This window comes from Phoxinus phoxinus, assembly GCF_949152265.1.
Source record: "Phoxinus phoxinus genome assembly, chromosome: 25".
Lineage (NCBI taxonomy): Eukaryota > Metazoa > Chordata > Actinopteri > Cypriniformes > Leuciscidae > Phoxinus > Phoxinus phoxinus.
Window position 1 is genome coordinate 18293497 of NC_136900.1, and position 14873 is coordinate 18308369.

The following is a 14873-nucleotide window of genomic DNA, read 5'->3' on the forward strand; positions in this document are numbered from 1 at the left end:
GGACATGGATAGCTTAAACAAGCGAAACTACCGGTAGGCCTATGCTGCAGAACCTCTATCTATCCATCATCCATGTCTACGGCTGGATGTGCGTGGTGATGAAGATGAATCACCAGTTCTGTGTAGTAACAAGCGGCACAAAGCTTGGATATGAAAATACGTGTTCATTAAACGTAAATAGCGTACAACCTAAGTTAATATGATTTGAACAGTGTTATTTGGGGAAACTCTGCCTATTTTATAATGTAGACACGCTTATTATTTATAATTCTCACGGTGAATATCCCAGCTTGTGAAACTACAGTTACCACACAGCAGCGCTGCACAAAACATCGCGAGAAATCTGGGCGCGAGTAAGGCGGAAGAGAGAGGATGGTTATGTAAACACACAGGCACGTAGTAGGTATGCAGTTGAGCAACCTGTGAAAATACAACTTAAACTGTTGTGAAACACATTTTAATCGACTCACACAGGCATGAAAGGGATACGCGAGTGTTGCACGCGGTGAAACTAGCGTTCGGCTCTTTGCTCGTGTCTAGCTTGTCAGGTTGACATTCAGTCAGACACATGGACCACTCCAACACATTCACCCATGCCTACTGTCGCCATTCGGTTCAATCACGACCCGAAACTTAACCTAAAAGATAAGCCCACCGATTCGTGCACAATTTAAGTAACGCATGAAACATGTAAACCACATAGTGTTTAGTAGAAAAAAAGCATTGGTATCGTGGAGAAAAACATTTTAAAGTCAGTATCTTTAATTGTATGATGCTCTGGCTGTGGAAACCCCTCTCTCTGTGTATTGCCCTCACGCTACTTTTTTGTCTTTTTTATATTTGAAAGACTCATACACGAAAGTTTACAATATGTCAGTTTTGAAGATTTCCCCAACACTTATAAGTATAAAAATAAGCAAACAGACTCTAAAATAGCTCCAAACATTTTATTTGCACTGACATGGGACAGAGAATACATATTAATTAATTACAAAATACGTGATTCACTTCGTCACGTCAACAACAAACTTCCAGCTTTTAGATTTTGCAATATGCAATCACTTTAATCACACAATATACAACTTATACCATACGTACAGCTTATTTCATGTAATAAAAAGCTAAACAATTAGTCAAATAGTTAATTCAGCATGTTATCTAAGTGCACTATATAGAAATTACAAAAACATAGGAGTGTAAAACTCGTTAACGTCGTCCAGCAAGCACATGTAACTCATTTCACACAATACAACTTCAGACACGTATAGTTGCATGATACACAAAAACAGCAAGGCAGAAAAAAAATAGTACAATTATAAAGCAATACAAATATAAGACACGCAAAGCACAAATAATCTGATACAGCACTACCACTGTTATTTTTATTATACTATATAATAATACTTTGATAAATTATGCAGAATCTAGATATTTTTACTTTAATATAATTTGCTTATACAAACATTAAAACATACTTTTCGACATTACCTCACTCACTCACACACACACACACACACACACACACACACACACACACGTTTCCTCTCAGTCTTTCACGCAACACATTATACATTCCTGCTTTCCGTCTTTGGCACTCACACACAGATCTACCACAGACATCTTAAGATGAACTCGACGCCTACAATCTATATGTTTTATTCAAACATATTTGCTTCTACCTTTTTCTTCACTACCCAGGCCCTCTGACCCTTTGACAATTCGAACAAATAATTTTTCATATTAATTGTGCTCAAAATGGTCCATAAACACTGAAACATTATTAAATATATACACGATATAATGAACTATTCTATGGAAAGAACGTATAAAAGCAGCGTATTGGTTATAAGCTCACTTTGGGCCGTGTGAGTGATACGTCAGCAGCAGCCCGTTTCAGCACCACGTGCAGTGGACAGCTCCGACTCCCCATTCAACTGTCTGCATCTTCAACAATTTGAACAAACTATAGTATCCCAGAAATATGCAACCCTCCCAATTATGAAGCACCACAAGCTAAAAAACAAAACAAAAAAAAAGCATCCGTGTGCTGCGCCTGTAATTGTCATACTCTTCTACAGACGCGGACGTTAAACGCTCTCACGTTCTTATTACCAGAGTCACAACAAATTCATTCAAGCTACATATAGACTAGCCTACTATTTAATTAGCACAAATAAGATTAAATCAGACTACGTTTCCCCTTCGCATCTTTGCGTATTAAAACAACACAAGCGCTCTCGTACGTTTCATAGTTTTCCTCACTTTGGTGAAGTTACAACAAATCTATCAATATATTAATTTATGTGCAAGTATACTTTTTTTAGTAGCTCAAACACTTAATACGTTATCATTTTCATATCCCCTTAGGTCTCACGCAGCTCACACGTGACAGACGTCTGGATGTGACAACGTAAGGAAAGTCCAGCTCATTTATTAAAACCCAGATAGTTTACAGACAAATATTGCAAATACCTGACGGTGTTATTGTGTTCCTATAAAGAAATGAACTTGCTGAATATCCATTAACAGGTGTAAAGCAGTCTAACAGACGTTGGGTTAAAGTAGATCTTCTGGGCAGGATGCAAGGTAAAGTTTTCCCAGATTTTCTTATCCTATGGGGGGAAATAAAATACGTTTTAGTATTCTTTAAAAGATCACATCTTCTGAATCATGCATCATTTATGTATCATCTAGCAAAAAACTGATGGCATTAAATAAAACTAAAATATATATTTAAAACATATATTTCAGGTTTTTATCACCACTTCAGCTCATTCAGAAAATATAGTATTTTATATATCATTTTATAAGGTGAAAATCATACTAATCTCCTCTATAACATTTATTGAGAGGGAAGTTCATATACTGTCAGCTCGACGCATGCCACATTATGTGGTTAAAAAAATAAAGACACTGATAAAATGCCACATACCTTTTTATTTTTCCATCTCACATGTGAAAGTTCTGGATCAGACGATTAACCGCTGGACCACATCACGATTTTATCACGGCTGAGGCCTTTGCCACGCTAGACGGGTTTCGAAAGACAAAGCATGCAAAAAAACAAACAGATAAAGAGTTATGATTTCAAACATCAACAGGGATTTTAGAGCATTTACAGTAATATAAATATATGCTTAGTTCTTTAACAATACATATGTTTCACACAAATAGTCTGAGAAACATGACATATGCTGAGCACACACACACACACACACACACGTCACATGCACATCCACATGTATCATGTCCACTTCCATCCTTGTGCATCATTTTATTAGATTTCAAAACAACCTTTTCATATTGACCACAACCGTACAGATACCAATTATTTAAAATAGACAACATCCTGTATTCCACATTAGTCCTGCTTTCTTAAACATCTAAAATTAATGTTGTGAAGAATTACTACTGTAAACTGCATATCTGTATTTAAGATAACAATTTAGTGTTTAAAATTATTCAGGGTCATTTCATATTATAGAAAAAGCTAGCAAATGTACTTGTAAAGCAAGTTGCTTTGCTTACTAAACACACAACAAACCATTTAATATGTTATGTTTAGACATAACACATTTAAAAGAAAATATAATCAATCAAAATGTAGCTAAATTATCTTTAACAATGCATTCTGATGTGTTGTACTATATAACTGCATGTCTTTGGCTCGTCTGCCCTGCCGTCTCTTTCTCAAAGCTCATGCATACGTTTCACAACCTCTCGGCCATGTGCTCAGAAACACACACACACACACACATACAGCCCTTACATGTGCGCAGACAATTGAACGCAAGAATTTACACACACATCTGCACTTACACGCTCAAATATGCTTGCATTCACACACAAGCAGTTTTAGGGCCTCTAAACAATCACATAAAGCCTTACAACATGAACACACACATCCCTGTACGCTCTTACAGTACGTAAATATCAGTACAACTGACAAAAACACACACACTTCCCTTTAGACACACACTCACTCATATTTACACAAAACATTTTGCACACACACACACAAGAGGCCTTGCGATAATGATACAAAGCTTTCTGATATACACTTACACACATTTTTGTTCATAAGCAAATAGCACACACATACTGTAATAACGGCAAAAATTAGCATGCTTTATATTCACTCACACACACACCTATTCATAAATATCTATGCAAGTACTCTTACGTACGTACACGGTTTTGCAAACACACATGCACCTTAAAATAATACAAAGCTTTTTGAGACACACTAACACACATTCCTGTACATTCATATTGATGTGCACACACTCACACACTTGCTTCATCTGTCGTATTCTCGAACATTTACACAATATATAAAAGTGCATTGATTTACAATGCACCACTTTACAATGGTATACTTGAACATTTCACACACACCACAAGTTATACACACACACACACAGATACATTTATACACAAGATTTTTTTACACACACCAACACATGCACACATTTCTCAAGCATTTTTGCTGATACGCTGTCTATACTGACAAAATCACACACATCTACCTCTACATTCTCTAACAAACGTGCATATATAGTCACAAGACATTTTACACACACACATCCACAATAAAATGCTATTAGAAATAATTCTGACACACACTTACACTCACACACATTCCCAGAGCATTTTGTGTGGGTATGCAAACATATGACACAAGCAACACATCTCACAGTTATATATGGCACTAGACACACACACACACACACACAGATTTGGCCTGAACAATGAAAATTTGCTCATGACAGTCATAAAAACAACGTCACTAAAATTAAATGTGTTTCCTGAGACCCCCATGCAAACTACATACAGACTAGTACTGACTAGGTGCAATATATAAGTTACTGACATCAAATCAAACACTATTCAAACAGTTTATATACATATATGTGTGTGTCAAATTATAAATATAAATGTATATAAAATGGTCGTGTGTGATGGCTTACAATGTTAAGATGAAACTGAGTGACAGAGTGGATTAGCTCACTGGTTTCTACAACTTTTTAGTATGAAACTAGTTTTAACTACGCTATTTGTCTTATTTTTAATAGAAGTTTTTGCATTACTAAAGATAAACAGTTTAAAACCAGATAAAAGGCATTCTAAGCTTGTAAGTTGTATCAGAACTTACATTCAGATTTTTATGACATTCACTTTAAAAGAAATGTGTTCATTTTAACTCATTTGTTCAGGCAACATTTTTGTGCAATGTCTATGTCTATGTTTTTTAATGCATCCATTCAGCATTTCTGGTTTTAAGAGTTTGGTTAAACTGATTCATATTTTTACGTCACTATCAGACCTGACACGTCTATATTGCTTTTTTAACATTATATACATGATTAACACCTTATTTTGTTCTTTAAATACATGCAATAGGGATAATTCCTCTTTAGGAAGATATTCCAATCGGAGCAGACCACACGAACAGAACTGATTGTGAGAGTTAGGTTTTGCTCACTTGATTTTTTACATAGAGAGAGTTATTTACATTTCTAAAGGTGATTTTCAGACACCACACACTCAAAAAGCTGAATTTAGCTTCTTTTCTTATTCTTGCTGAGGTGAATGGATGTCAGAAAGCGTGTTTTTGTCATTATAACTATTCTAACTAGCGCGGGACACTCCCATGCTTCCCCGTAGGTGTGTTTCGGGTCTAAACAGGTGTCGGTTGATACCTCGTTTATTGGTCAACTCCCTCTTTTTCCTCCGTCAACTTCCATTTCCGTCAGCCGTCCTCGTCCTTCCACGAGGAACGCAGTCGGCTCGCTTTTGCACAGATGTCATGGTCATCAGCAGTTTTTCTACAAATAAAAAGACACAATTACTAAAGAAACCCTATAAAACATCCAGACATGCAGCCAAACACACACCCACACACACATCATCTGCATTCTTTATCTGTGCTAAAATTGTTGATTACATTAAATTAAATACTTAATAATTCATATTTTTGTATTGGTTTATTTTATTTTATAGTATTATATATTTTTTTTAGACTCTATGTTCTAACATTGTAAAGTTATAATTTCTTCTCCATTACAAATTACAATATTTACTTATGTCATCAAATGAATTCTTACACACTTTATGTCAACATACTTCATATGATCTTTTTATACATTTTTTAAATAATAATAATAAGAGAAGTTTCATCATAGTGAGATATCTTTTTTTTTTTTATTATAATTTTTTGGTTAAATTTCTGCTATTTGCTGAAAATTTCAGATTTACATTTAAATTAATGTATTTGATCAAAAAATCCAATTTTAACCACATGTAAAATGAACCGACCGTGTTTAAAAACACAGTAGCTGAATTTAACTGAGAAATATCATGCATATCGTTTTTATATTAATAATTGAATGCAGAGTAAATGCATGAACGGGTATTTCTGTGGCAGTGAGGTCGTGATATGTTCTCATGACGGGACCACCCTCTTAGGCAAAAGCGGACACTCCCCTTCCCTAAAAATGTCCTTTCGGAACTGACTCATCCCTCACACCTTCCCTGACTCATCCATGTATGGATAGAGGGAATGTGAGAAAAGAGGGAAAGAATGAACGGGGGGGGGGGGGGGGGAGCACATATACATATATTCGTCTTGTTAATCCATATGCGGCCATCATTTGATAAGTGTTATTTGTTGTTACGGGAGGCTAATGTTGGAATCATGTTGTCATTTTGCAAAAATTTAGGAAAGTCACAGGATTCTTGAGACAGTAAAAAGGCTTTAGGTGTTATTTAGTGTCACCATGGCATGATGAAATGCCCGAGAGGAGATTAAATAACATGTCTTTGACACAACATGTCAAAGACCGGCAAATAATATGTTGGAAGAGACCGGAGGGAATGAGCTGAGGGGAAAAGAGAGGGTAAAACAGTGAACAACATGAAAAAAAGCTTGTGTCTCTTGTTTGTCATGCTTTTGAAATTTTTTTTTTTTATCCTGATTTAGATTGTGGTTAATAATAGTTAATAATTAATATGTGAGTGTTAAAAAGAAATTAAAAACTCTATCTTTAAATAGTATTAAGTAGAGAAGGAAAAACAATTACACGTCATTTGTTTAGAAAAAAACAAACACTAGTTTAAACTCATAAATCTAACACTGAACAATAGGGACTTTTACTGAGTCGTGCATCTTTAATAAGATAAAACTGACTGGGTGAGAATACCGGGTGACGTCTTTTGTTCACCCAGTTAATCAATCAATAAACGTATAATTTATATAATAAAAAAAACTAATGTTTTTAATAAATGTGTGTATGTTTGAATACATTTTTCAAAGAGAGAGACGTATAGCCGTGAGTGGGGGGAAAAGTACCTACGTGAAGATCTGAAAGCATCTAAAATCTCAGACTACAGGTATGAAAAACAAGTATTTATATATATATATATGATATTATGACAAAACTGTGTTATATTTATTTTTAAAGAGGTTAAGTTTTCAAATTAAATAAATTGCTAAATGAAAATATCCCATTGTAGCCAGTGTTAGGTCCCTATCCTCACTTAAATTATAATATAATGTCAGTAGAATATGACTCATATATACAGAAAAAGAAAAAAAATATTATTTATGATATTACATTAAAGTAATCTGTACCTAAATCTGTATTAAAACACTTTGTCTCACATAGTTTGTCAGCATCTCAACGTTATGTCGTGAAATTTCTTCTGGGAGGTTTTTAAAAGTTAATAACAGCTAGTGTTTAAAGACCAAAAACAGACAATATTGTGTCACTAATTCCTTAAAAAAAGACAAAGAGAAAAAAAGGTTTGGCTAATTTTGTCTTTTAGTGTCCTTCGTACCGTCCAGCCTGTGTTAATTACTCTCCCTTACTCTGTAGGTGATAAATATTTTTATGATACACACACATATTTTTTCCATTTAAAAAACAATGAACCAAAATCATCCTGGACTTACAGTAAACTAAACTGCAATCAGCACTTAGATGTCACACACTAAAATCTCTCAAACTAAAATTGTTGACGAGCCGATCCAAATATCAGATTTTCCGCATATACGTAGCTATGAAAGCTACTTTAGTGCAGACACAGAAATAATAGAATATTTTCATGTCCTTTTGTTGTTGTTTTTAAAAACACATTAACTACCTATCTACATATGCATACAGATATGAAATCAGTGTGTGTGTGTGTGTGTGTGTGTGTGTGAGACCCTGTGTATGCACATATCAAGTATATCTGTGAGAATATGTTTTTATTCTTCCTAATTGTTATAGCAATAAATATTGAATGTGTATTTAACATAAATAGCCTAACATACAAACCCGAGTAGTGATTCAATTCACTATAGAAAAAAAATCTTGCCACATTTACCATCTGCAAAACCAATACCAAAAGTATTAATATGCTTTTCTATCAAACCTTATACGTATATCACATATATTAACAGAAAGACATGAAAATGTCATCGGAATTGTCCTAACACACAGTACACAGGGCGCCACACCTTAGTGACTTTCAGGTCGTTTCATTGTAAACTACGAACCGGAGCACTTAAGACGTTACACAGGCCTGAAACCGTGGAATCCAACAGTTTCATAGGCGTAATAACAAAGAAGAAAAACCTTCATCAGTTGAAACCTTGTAATATTGGCAAACCCTATCCCTGCTGCAGCTTCAAACGGTTACTGACAAACAAGGACAAAAGCAGAGGCCACTCTCGCAAAGGACTGAAGCGGAAAGAATGAACTTACGAAGACGGTGACGTCACAATCAACACCGTTTGGGAACGTTCTGTGACTCGAACCGTTCGTTTCATCTTCTGTACTTGACATGATGGATCTCTCAAGTTTTGTCCTGCCCTGTGCACAAACACAAGAACACAAAGTTGTAGCTACATAAATACCAGTGGGATCGTTTGAAAAGCGCAGTTTGGACATGAACGGCTTAATGTAGGCTACGACACATGTTTAGTGAGTTAAAAGAGTAGATCATGGGGCGAAAGATAACGCTTGGAAAAGCCATTCGCATACATCGTGCCATTCATTCAACAAAAACACGTTTGGTGCACTTTTCAAGTAAGTTTACATACGCAGAGATTCACTCACTGTAGAGTGTACTGTACTAAAGTGACGTAAATGTGCGTCACGAGAAGTTTCGTCAAATGAATTAGATGGTACAACAATTCTATAGGCCATTAAACACTGTGAGAAAAATCAAACTAACAAACTTTAAAGCGTCATGTGCATTATGTGTTAGTTCAAGAAAGTTCACTGCACTTTTTGACCACTTGGAATTCAGTTACTGTGCAGAAAACTTGTGATATCGAGTTGAAATTACAGAAATTGTTGGTACAAGTGAAATGGATAGAAACATTTTTTAGAATAGAAACAGCTTTTTATCATAAAAAGAAAACATTCTGCTCGGCCTATTGAAGCTTCCCCCTACACACCATTGTAATGTTTCTAACCTTATTTATTTATGAATTCCTGCAGTCAAACATGTCGTAATTATATAAAATCATAAGGCCACCAATATCCGCGTTTTTTTCCATCCGAAAACCTGTAAATCTCTCTTCAGTCTTCGCTGCTCACATGAGCATCAAATGAATCATTTGGGCCAAAAAACGTGTTCAAACTCAAAACGAACACTTACATGATTTTGCATATTACATTTTAGCAAACAGCAATAGGTATTTCAAATAAGGATTGTTTTTAAAGTCTGACCACAATGTTCTTGAAGTATGAACTTTTTTCGAGACTTTAAGCATATCGAAAATAATTAGGCTACATAATATGTTAATAATACGTTTTCAAATATTTATTAACCAATTTCTTGAGAACCTCGTCTTGACGTCATGTTTTTATTGCTCCATTTATAATCGAAGCAATGCATCTCTGTTATAATGCAATAACGTGTGAGGGAAGGGAACACACACACGGTTGAGATGGAGTTACTCTTAGTCTGACCTGAAGAAATTTGGGGTCGTCACTAAGGGACTATGGAGCCCTTTCCAAAACGCTGTAGCAGATAATGGGGGCATTTGTATTTGCACTTCCTCTAGCATATATAGGACAGGGGACAGGTGAGTGTCACCGAAAACTGGAAATGACTTATGAGGCACTTGGGGGACCTGACTTCAAGATTGTAGTGACACGGATCGCGTCACTTCTCAGCTGTTGAGAATTTCTCAATGGACTGTGTCTGCATGGCATAAAAACTTTATCACCCAGTGTGTCTACATGTTATATCCTGAGTGTGCGTAGGTGTGTCATATTTCATCGAGGTGTCATATTTCCAAAATACTGTGTGTGCGCGCGCGTGTATCTCTGTGTGTAAAAAAGGGAGAAAAGACAGAAAAGATAAGAAAGCAATGAGGTTGGGTGAAACCTTGTTGTCTTTGGGCACCTACGGTGACGTGTTCTCTTACACACACTCTCTCTCACACACCATGACACTATATCAATGGGCTGATATTTTAATTTTAAACCTGTGTAGAACTATAACTGCGTCCGGCAGGGTTATACAGCTTACATGTTATTGCGAACAGGGTGGGGTCATTTCAACATTGTTTGGCTTCTAAGTGAATAGCACACTAACGTGATGGCCCCCTATCTCTCTCTCTCTCTCCCTCTCACTCGCACCCCCCCCCACTCCCTCCCTCCCCTCTCCTCCCCCCTAATGGACCACTGTGTTTTCCCACGTGCAAACTGGGAGGCTCGTTGGTGGAACTGTGGTTTTGTTTGGGTGACTTTTTGTAATCGTATTAACGAGAGAAAATATTCTGGCAATGGAGACGCCAGATAACTCTCGACAGGGATGGATCTCAGACTTTGGGGCCGTAAGTGGGAGAGAAGTTCGGCTTTACATTTGAGCCGCATAACAGTGATGACATTTTAAAAAAAAAATAAAAAAAAAATATTTGTAGAAAATAAATACAATAATAATAATTATAATATTAATAATAATAATAATGCAAGCATTTAATCCACGCAGCGTATGGAGCATCAATCGGTGAATGCGCCTTCCGCAAATGCTTTTTGGGGTAAGGGCTTCCCAGCTAGATACTTATGAACAGCAAGCCCAGACCGCAAAAAGATTCGCGAAAGACAAATCGCAGTCTGAAGTCCGTGACATCAAACAGTGACATCCAGGTGGCTTGTGCATGGCTCTGGTTTCCCAATCCTATTGTGTCCAGACATCGGGAAAAGCGAGACAGCGAAGCCCTTTTCCGCGGCTGAACTGTATCCAACTCATTCACATTCTACGAGCATGGGAAGCTTTGAGAGCAGCCAGCATCCAAATGCCTGTATTCTGCGTGCGAGCGCTGTCCGCGGTGCTGAATTCACTCCTTCCCAGTACTTTATTCTCGCTGGCTTTTCTCGTCGCTCGTGCCTACACCGACGTGCGCTGCTATAATTACATCTAAACAAAGACACACATATGACACAGCGACCATTGAGCTCATTTATTTTTGCTTCGCCGTTTTGTTGCTACTATGAAATATATCCTCTGGTTCGTGATGCCGTTTAGTGGAGAGCTGAGCAGATGAAGCGCTCTTGGTGAGGAGAGAGCAGTCTGTAATCTGCTTGCAATAAATAGAGAGCAGCGAGAGATCTTATTGGCGCAAACAAAAAATCGTCATCCACCAATCGGTTTCTTGCTTATATAGGGACCCCCCTTTTTGAAAAAAAAGAGAGAGGAAGAAAGAAAGGGGAAACCAAATTGTATCCTCGTTGGCGCAAGTGACCAGAAATATTCCGTGTAAGACAATAACATTTAATGTTGTCTGTTTTTAAGCCGAATTCGTTCGCCATGTCACGTTTCAAAATGTCTCTCACACACACACCACGTCGTGCATTCACGTCTGCAAGTGCATCGTCGTGTGTTCATTCAAAACAGAGATATACACATTAGGGTCATTTTCAAAACGGAGGCGTCCAAAAAAATTGGAGGCGTCGGTTTTTTTAACGTGCATGTAAAACAAAACACATCGCCAGCACGACGACAACAACAACAACACGACAGGCTTCTAAGAGCAATTTCATTTCATGACCACAGAGAGTTCACTGGCTGATACCACTTAGTGAGGACACGGGGGTCTCTAAACTATCAGCGGAACAGAACAAATTCTATACATTACAGTTGCATCAGATCTGACATCGCCTGCAGGCACAGCAAACAAAACAATGGTGCGTTATACTAAGCTATTGGCACCACAAGAACTTTACACAAATGTTTCACAACTTACAACAACATTTAGCAAATGCATCAACAGCAGTCAATTCATCACCACTTAAGTGAAAAACGTTAATAATGGCACGAAAACACCACACAAGGGGGTTTTCAGTGATCCCTCTTGCACACATTTTGGCCATTCACTAATTCCAGCTGTGGAATGTGACTTCGTTTCACTTACCCGTGAAGTTCTTGCATCCACGCGATCATTTGTCAAATTTCACAAGAGCGTCTCTTCTTGGAACTATGCAAGAAGCAATACGAAGTAGGAGGGTCACGATCTATATCTGGAACCCCCCACCCTACACACACACACACACACACACACACACACACACACACACACACACACACACACACACACACACACACACACACACACACACACACACACATATCCCTCCCCTCCCCAGTCTAAATTCATCCCGAACCAAGACTCCCCCCTCCCTTCCTCTTAATCACTGATATTCTTCTTGCGCCTTCGTGGTGCAAGGGGAGGTTGAAGTGGCTATAGGCAAAATAGATATGGCTTGAGATGTAACAGGTGTAAAAATGATAATAATAATGATTTTTTTTTTAATCTTTTATTTAGGATTTTATTTAGTGGTCGCATCATTTGCGGACGTCTCCAGTCAGTCACGATTCTCCACCTTCTGTCTGCACCGCACAGCGACTGCATCTCCTGACGCAGCCAACGCGCACATATTACTCACTATAGCAGTCACGACTCGGATAAATCCGTGTTTCCACTAAAATTACAACGCCAGCATTGACTTAAGAAGATCTTGCTATGTCTGGGATAGGTGTAGAGAACCACAGTGTCTTTGAAAAGGTCAAGGTAATGAGTTTTTTTTCCTGCAAAAAATCCGCGGTCATTCCTGGACTCACTACGACTTAAAGCATTTAAGCGAACTCGCATGCAAATTTTGCAGGGAGTATAACCCTTGAACAGTTTAAACCGTGTGCACGCTGGAGGGTTGAAATTAGACATTTATTAAGAGGTGCTTTGATTCAAAACAACACTAATGTGATTTTTTTTTTTTTTTTTTTTTTTTTTTGCGCAACTGCACAAATGGTGTTGAATGCAACGCGAACGCGTTAGTTTTGGCACAAGATCAGTAGTATAGTCCACAGCAATAGAAAACAGTCGATTGCCGTACTGTATAATGAAAATGACGTGGGCGGAAGAGTAATCCATGTGAATCCGCCTATAGCTACACACAGTCTCGAGCAGATCTGGTGGCCAAGTGTTCAAACAACGCACGCGGGAACATTTGCGCACACCAACAAAAAAAAGTCCTAAAACTTAAGTCGCATTTTGAGAACGTGTGCCTAGTGGGATCCCTTTCACGGGTGGTGGCCAAAACAAGGGCTGACCATTTAGGGCGATTTTGGATGCACGGAACCCCTTGACGCCACACCAGGGTTTCCCTCGTCGGCTGTTGCTGGTGTTTTTCCTTTTGGCGCGGCGTCTTCCACCTATATTTATTAGCCTATTTTCCTCTTCACATATTTTGAGAGATATGTCCCCTCACTCTTCTAGTGTTGTCGGTTTCCATACACATTTTCAGCTGTAGCGAAGAGGCAAAAATTGACTCAACAGCGCCGTCAGACAAAGGAGTTTGGATTAGCTTTTTTTGCTTCACTTATTTACCATTCGCGAGGTTCCTGCTCTGAGGAGAGAGTGGTTTATTGCATTTCTAACAAGTGGATGAAAACAACAAGGCACCTGTTTGACAAGAGCACACAGTATGCATGAAGCAAATGGTATGCACTCTGTTCGGTGGAGGGAATGACACGTTACTCAATGCATGCAACAAATCGTGCAAAAAAAAACAAAAAAAAAACATGTAATCGAACCAAAAATCGCCGTGAATGTGTACTTACCAGTGCAGCGAGCCCTTGCTGAAAACAGGGAAAACACAGACATGAGTTTAAACCAGCATACGTGAGCATGTCACACAAAAACAAGTAAGATGAAAATCAAATACTGCCATTGGTACATATCTATCCCCAGCAACACGTCCAAGTTTTCTCAGAATCGCAGTCCTTTTTATACAAGTGATACACTCTTCCTATTTCTGGACCACGATCAAACAGTGATGCTATTTTTAGCGCCCAGTAAGAAAAAAACACACTCACAAAGACATCGCTCAGGAGCGTTACGTGGAGTGCATGTAATGTACATTAATTTTGCCTCTCCAACTCCATGCGAGGGCTCCGACTCGCCTCCGATGCATAGCTGCAGTGATTTTCTTTTTCTTTTTCTTTTTTCAAACGAACTGCTTCAGTGCCCTTCTCTCTTATGGGCTAAATATTTCTAACGCACAAGTTGTTCTCGCTCTCCTCGTTCCTTTATGTCGCTCACCATCCTCTTTATTATACGCGTCTTACGCGGTGTGTCTCCATGCAACTTTCGCTTGGAAACTCGGGACGGATTCGCTGCTCATAAAGAAGAAAACACACGCACGCACGCACGCACTCACACAGAGACACATACGCGGGCTCACGCGCACAAACAACCATAATCAGTTGCACTGCGAGCGGAATATGTTTTGTCTTGAGAGCAGTACACAAACGATGATAATTAAAGCTTGCAGAATCTCGCTCTCTCTCTCTCTCTTTTTTTAAAGGGCTGC

At 38.0% G+C, this 14873-nt stretch overlaps 1 long non-coding RNA gene across 2 annotated transcripts; it reads right to left on the minus strand.

Annotated features, from left to right (window-relative positions):
- Positions 1–934: 934 nt before the first annotated feature.
- On the minus strand, positions 935–14873 carry LOC306994133. Of its 2 annotated transcripts, XR_013796623.1 has the most exons (6): positions 14377–14873; positions 14122–14139; positions 8751–8858; positions 5703–5828; positions 2933–3028; positions 935–2612 (listed from the first exon to the last, which is right to left on the minus strand). It is a non-coding gene; the product is annotated as an uncharacterized lncRNA (long non-coding RNA). The 2 variants fall into 2 exon arrangements; XR_013796624.1 differs by lacking the exons at positions 14122–14139; positions 14377–14873 and adding an exon at positions 12416–12624.